Source organism: Haliotis cracherodii, unplaced genomic scaffold, assembly GCF_022045235.1.
Source record: "Haliotis cracherodii isolate W230 unplaced genomic scaffold, xgHalCrac1.p SCAF_19, whole genome shotgun sequence".
Taxonomy (NCBI): Eukaryota; Metazoa; Mollusca; class Gastropoda; order Lepetellida; family Haliotidae; genus Haliotis; species Haliotis cracherodii.
The window spans coordinates 9,635,794-9,643,269 of NW_027266274.1; positions in this window are offsets into that span (position 1 = coordinate 9,635,794).

Below are 7,476 nucleotides of genomic sequence, written 5' to 3' on the forward strand. Positions count from 1 at the left end.
CTCATGTTTTAACCGTTGGGGAAAAATATGCGCTCGGGAGCAGTGTTTGACTGGCACAAGTCTGCAAGGAAATGATTACTAGTTTTATTCATAATTCCTAGATAATATGAATAATAACATGCTCCTACAAAAGACTCGATTTTCAGCTTATCTGGACTTCTAAGGCCATACTTACGATACGTCCATGGACTTACTCAGTGCAGGCTTGGAGCAAGGCTAGAGCAGTGCCTTCGCGGGACAGGGTGCATGGGAACAGTGCTGATGAAATGTAAGTTGTTTATCAAGATGATCAACACAGACTTTCTGCATTATGATACAATTCTGTGCTAGTAACATGCGCAAAGCCGCTTTTGGGTGACCTTGAAATTAAGATCGTGTTTACTTCACGTGTCGATATTTGAATTAGTCTTCCTCAGCTAAGAAAGTCCCCCTGTGTGTATATTCAAGTCCCTGTGTGCATATTCAAGTGCCTGTGTGTATATTTAAGTCCCTGTGTGTATACGTAAATGACACATACGTATCCGTCTGTATGTTAACTCGAGTGCAAGTGCTAATGGGATAGACACTTTGATCGGTTAAACCTTGTTGGTGTCATAACTACGTATTTTAAAGATGGCACCATGATAAGTGTGACGAACTGTCTGCCCCTTGTCGAGATCAAATCGCACTGGACGATGGTATATGTATACAGCATTGAAACCACTGAGGCGAACAGATAACGGCCTCGTTTTGAACCCAGCAACTGTGGATATGACATTGCCTCAGTCAATTGGAACGGCATTGCAGTCATCAGTTTGAACAGCATTGCACAAGTCAATCCGAACAACATTGCATACAATACATCAACTAGTGAATGGAAACCTCTAGGCCTGGTGACAGTCGTGTTATCAACACAACAGTGTATTGCTGTGAATATGCGGGATATGGCTAAACAATTTCGAGGAAGTATTAAGATGTGCCAACAGTGTGACATCTCCCGACATTCATCAGGTGGTAGCCGTCTGCGTTCATACGACGCAGCATCCAATCAAAGATGATGAGGCGGGTTTGTCTGGCATTGTTGGCAAAGATCTTGGTCATACATTCATGTCGCTTGCATCAGGAGATGTTTACGCCGCACGGTTGATTGCCATGTTTGTAAACTGCGGCGTCTTTGTCCGACACTATTGGCAAAGATGTTGGTCGCGCGACATAATATCTGGAGGTATATATACATGTGCTGGCATTGACGGTGCACGTAATAGCGGCCTTGTATGGAGTGCTGTTGTTTCACGTGCACAATGTGTGATCGGACTAAAGGTTTTGTTCAAAACTCACCTTTCTAACAGGTGTGACATCTTCGTCATTTTTTGCCTTTTTTTCTATCTCTTGGTTTCTGGAGTAGTACTTCCTTTTGAAGAAGTGAACGGATAAACTATATGATAATATTGGATGTCAACACGCCTGTATTGAAAGGAAGCTTGCATCAGCATAGCCACAACCATCACCATCTTCATCATCGTCGTCTTGAAACTGAAAGAGGGGCTGTTCAATGAATTATTCAGAAGCTTTTGTTATCGTCTTGGTGACAGGGGCACGGGTGGTTTAAAGCACCATCAGCTGTGCATAGAGTTGCGTCCCTTTGTTTCAACGATCCGCTGACTGTGGGTTCAAACCCCAGATCTGATCCGTCCATGATCCTTAGTGTGTCAGCACCGGTGTTGTTGAAGTTCATCAATGTTGTAAACATGTCAAACTTCAACGGACTTCGTCTCAGAGAGTGGGTGAGTTGGCTTTAACACAGCTTTGAACAGTATTCCAGTTGTATCCCGATGTGTCCGCTAAATGTGGGAGGAAATCCCGAAGTGATGTAGGTTTTAGACGTTAACCACTTCAGTGAAATCAGCGCGGAAATTCATCTCGGATACGGCCTGTGAAGATCCGGGGTAGAATAGGTCTTCAGCAACCCATGCTTACCGTAAAGGCGACTATGCTTGTCGTAAAAGGCGACTAGCGGGATCCAATTGCTAGGATCGATGCTTATGATATTAATCACTGGATCGTCTGGTCCAGACTCGATTATTTACAGACCACCGTCATATAGCTGGAATATTGCTGAGTGTGGCGTTAAACAACAAACAAACAAACAAACCATCTCGGATACTGTTCACAGTTGTATTAAACAAACTCACTAAATTGGAATTGACAATGCAGTCTGGTTTCAAAGGATCACGATACTCTCTCTCTCTCTCTCTCTCTCTCACTCTCTCTCTCTCTCTCTCTCTCTCTCTCTCTCTCTCTCTCTCTCTATCACGATACTCACTCTCTCCAGACGAATGACCTCCACAAAGGTTTCTGTCCAGGAATATTGATTCCGGTGTAGATTTCAACATCGATTATGTCGCGATGACTGACATGAATCCTTGGAGGTCAAAGCGATGGGCAGCTGTTCCATGTAGGTGACCAGCATGTGTCTCTCTTGTCACTTGGATGTGTAGGTTACAAGGTACGGTAACTTAGGAACAAGCTGACTGTGGATCCTGAGTGTGGGTCCGAAATGCACATCGACCATATTTATATTAATTGTTTGACAGGCATTACTTCAAGCTGACGGATAACAAAGTAGAGACAATTTATGGATAACAACTTGTATATTTACTGTAAAGTCGACGTTTCGGTATAGGTGCTTATACCGTTGTCAAGCACTAAACTTGACAATGGTATAGATCTATACCGAAATGCGCCTTTACAGTAAATAAAAAAAGTTGTTATCCATAAATTGTCTCTACTTTGTCATACTTATATTTCGGGGTTTGTTTTGTAGCTTCTGCTGCAAAACCAGGTACTTGTTAAATAAAACTTTGAGCCTAAATATTTTTTTTCTAAAAAACACCTTGAAAGAATGTAATTTTTTTGTGCCAGGCGATTTCTTTTATTTTCAGCAGACGAATTTTCAAGACAATTATTTTTTTCGATAAAATACCATTGTACATGCCAACTTTCTTGTTTGCTCGGGTCTTATGACAACTATTTGGTTTTGGGACTACTAGGTGAGTGAGTGAATACTGTTTTATGCCAAACTCACTCACTAGCTCAACGTCGAAGGTTGGAACTGAAACTATCAACCTCTTGTTTAACTACTCCAGGCTCTATAAAACAAGGAAAGCCAACAGACAGATGCAGACTGCAAAATATAACCCTAACACCTAGGATCCCCAATGTACCAGAGTGGACTAATTTCTTTTCATAGTGCTAGCCCACTGAGATACCATGGCGCAGTTTAACATGGATACCCCACTCATGGACACAGTATACTGACTCCGAGCCGACCAGTCCTTGTTTTATCCCCTTTAATCCGAGCGTCGGCAGGGTAACAACACGAACCATCTTTCAACGGTTTTATTTTGTAAAACGCGGCCGGAGACTGAACAATCTTTCCGCTCTCCGGACAGACACTCCATCCTCTAGACCACAATAGACCAGTCTCACAATGCAAGATGTGATCTCCCAGTCTTACTTTGCAAGATGTGATCTCCCAGTCTCACAATGCAAGATGTGATCTCCCAGTCTCACTATGCAAGATGTGATCTCCCAGTCTCACAGTGCAAGATGTGATCTCCCAGTCTCACTATGCAAGGTGTGATCTCCCAGTCTGACTATGCAAGGTGTGTTCTCCCAGTCTGACTATGCAAGATGTGATCTCCCAGTCTTAAAATGCAAGATGTGATCTCCCAGTCTCACTGTGCAAGGTGTGTTCTCCCAGTCTGACTATGCAAGATGTGATCTCCCAGTCTTACTATGCAAGATGTGATCTCCCAGTCTCACTATGCAAGATGTGATCTCCCAGTCTCACTATGCAAGATGTGATCTCCCAGTTTCACTATGCAAGATGTGATCTCCCTGTCTTACTATGCAAGGTGTGATCTCCCGGTTCAGTATAACACAAGACACAGTAAACATTGTCAATTATATACTAGTATTCACTAATAATACCAAAATCAACATTTTCCAGTTTTAAATAATTCACTTCCTTCAGATCATAAACATAATGCAGTCTAATAGTGCCCGTTTGATTAATTCACCCTTGACATTGTGGTCTATATTTGATACGAGGTCGCTATCCATGGCTGCATCCACATTCTATATCCGTTACAACGGTAAATCTGAACGTGATTGGCTAACCGAGTTCCACCGGCGTGCACGACGGCCGACTACACCGATCACGCACACCGTGCCTGACAGCCGTGCTCTGCTGTATGTATCGACCCGCTCGCGCATATATTGCCTTCGTTTCCCAGCTCAATGTTAATACGTCTCCTGACTTCTGGATAGCTACCACAAACTGCCATATCGGCGTATCTGATGCTTAGATATGCGGCTTTGTCTGTTGTGTAGTAAGGTGGCTGTTTTAGAACTAATTATTTGGATATATACTTGAATTTGACAATGGCAAGATGTGTGTGCATGAGAGAGAGAGAGAGAGAGAGAGAGAGAGAGAGAGAGAGAGAGAGAGAGAGAGAGAGAGAGAGAGAGAGTGTGTATGAGAGAGAGAAAGAGAGAGAGAGGGAGAGAGAGAGAGATATTCCTTGCTTACCTTCTCGAGAACACCTTGTATATCATCTTTATTTGGTGGTATATCATCCGTATTTGGTGGTATATCATCACATTTTGGTAGTGATGATATAAACTCATGCTTATGAAATAATTGGAAGCGTACAGTGGACACTTATGATTGTGGAACTGGTTTTGTTGCACTTTTTTGCATGAAAATATATTCCTATGATGCTTACACGGGTCTACATAGGTTACCAGAACACAATCTCAGTGTTGAAATCATCAGTTCGAATGATACTTACCTGTGATTCACAGAAGAGTGGGATTAATCGGAATAACAAGAACACCTGCAATAAACACCGTTTGATAATTATTTAGTAGTAGAATTGATGATTTCGCTTTCACTTCAAGTTATGAATACATCGGTAGAGATTCCAGACCACAATGACCCAGCAACCTATACTTGTTTTACGCAGGGACTGGATCGGGTGTCAGACTAGGTCACCGGACCCGTGAACTTCCGTGGCAGAAAAGGTCCTCAGCAGTCTGACTTGTCTAAAAAGGCGACTATGCTTGTCATAAGAGGCGACTAACAGGATCGGGTGGTCAGGCTCGCTGACTTGGATGATGCATGTCAAGTATCCCAATTGCGTGGAGCGATGTTCATAATATCAATCACCAGATGGTCTGGTCCACACTCGATTATTTACAGACCGCCATATAGCTGGAATATTGCTGAGTGCGGTTATATCGTTATATCTCAAGTTTGTTGTTTAACGCCGCACTCAGCAATATTCTAGCTGTATGACGGCGGTCTGTAAATAACCTAATCTGGACCAGACAATCCAGTGATTGACTTCATGAGCATCGATCTACGCAATTGGGATATTGGGCTAAAACAAGGACTGGTCAGCTCGGAGTCAGTATACTGTGTCTGTGGGGTATTCATGTTTTAAACCGTGGCATGGTATCTCAGTGAGATACCATGAACTATAAATCGGCATCAGTCCGGACTAGTACAAGCAGCTACACACACGCGCACGCGCACGCACACACACACACACACACACACACACACACACGTACAAGCACACACACGTGCATGCACGTCGCTTTATAATTGCAATAATCTTTGACGCGACGTTAAACCCAATTTCACCTCACCTCTGATTTCAATTCCAACCCGGATTTTCATCTTTAATCATCGTTTGTGGGTAAATTGAAAATGAGTTTTATAAAGATGGACACTACTTACTCCAGTGTACAAGTGGTTACTTGATTACTTGATTACTTAATAACTTGATTACAAAATGATGCGGTGAATTTATTTAACGCCAATATGTTTACAGAGTACCGGCAATGACGTAATTGGCAATCTTAATATTCTTCGCTGTATTAAAGGCGATCCGATATATAAGTGTCGAAAATGATTAAACGGCTCATATATTCAACACGATTCACAGATAGGAGACGCGGAACGTTGACAATTCATCTAGTCAGCGAGTCACATTTAGATGACCTAGATATGAAATTGACTTGCGCGGACGTGAGATGTGGTCCGTCGGTGAAACCATAATACATATATTCATGCACTGACAGTTAAACAACATGAAACGATTACCACACCAGAAAATTGCATTTTTTGCTGCTACAGTTATCGGTGGGTGCTGTGCAACGACTGGAAAACATTGCCAATGGATGACTCATGGCCTGTTATTGTGGTAAGCGACTAAAATAGGCCAAATAAATTAACCGAATTCAGACTGCACAGTAAACACGCTTGTACACTCTATTGAATATGTCACGATTACATGTCTTGTTGTCAGAGTTTAGCTTTTTAAATAATGGTTTGGTTTTTGGGACAATCGTGGATATTGATACCATAAAAAATCAAAACACTAAATTAATTGAAAACGGCACTTCAGGGGCAGAGCACAGCATGGAAACTCTATCCGCTTGTTTTTTTTCGATCATCTGGTGACTGCCTCAAAGTCACGGCCGTTTATCGATCGTCTTATCCATATAAAAGATGCTTTATTAAGTAGCCCTGAGAAGAAAACAATGTTTTAAGAGACAAATAAAAACGAAATAGGATATGGAACTGGTTGATGGTTTATTTTGTTTATCCTGGTGTGGTTACGTTGTTTGTTTGTTTGTTTGTTGTTTAACGCCGCACTCAGCAGTATTCCAGCTATATGGCCGCGGTCTGTAAATAATCGTGTCAGGACCAGACAATCCAGTGATTGACATCATGAGCATCGATCCACGCAATTGGGATCGATGATATGCATCAACCAAGTCATCGAGCATGACCACCCCATCCCGTTAGTCGCCTTTTACGACAAGCATAGTCGCCTTTTACGGCAAGCATGGGTTGCTGAAGACCTATTCTATCCCGGATCTTCACGGGTCTGTGGTTACGTAAAAACTTTTGATTTCTGTAATTTTTGCTTTGCAAATTTCCTAGGAAGCCATACTTTCAGCATCTATTTTTGATTCTTGAATGGGTTTTCAGACTGGGAGACGTGGTTTTGGCGATTGCACAACTATTCAAGTCGTGAGCTGTCTGATCTCAAAGTACAAAGCCGTATTTGATTCGTCGGTATGTTCGCTTTTGTCGTCACAGTTTATGCAGGGATTCCGAGTAACCAGCAACCTGCAGTGGTCAGAAGAGGAGACGACCACTCTGTGTGGCTTGGGTGACTGACTTTCTACGAGTGTTCGAAAAAGACATCGGCCCGTAGACTCGAGGCCGACAGAGTTGTTCTCTGGCTGATTTTATTTAAGTAATTATTTATCAAGCATAATTTAGGTTTTTCATGCACTAATGTACTGAAAATAATCACCCTCCCTAATGCTTGGCATATTTTGGATGACCTATGTCCTTGTACATCTTTCCATGAGCCACCCTGAAAAGATAAAATGCAAAATCACTTCATTGCC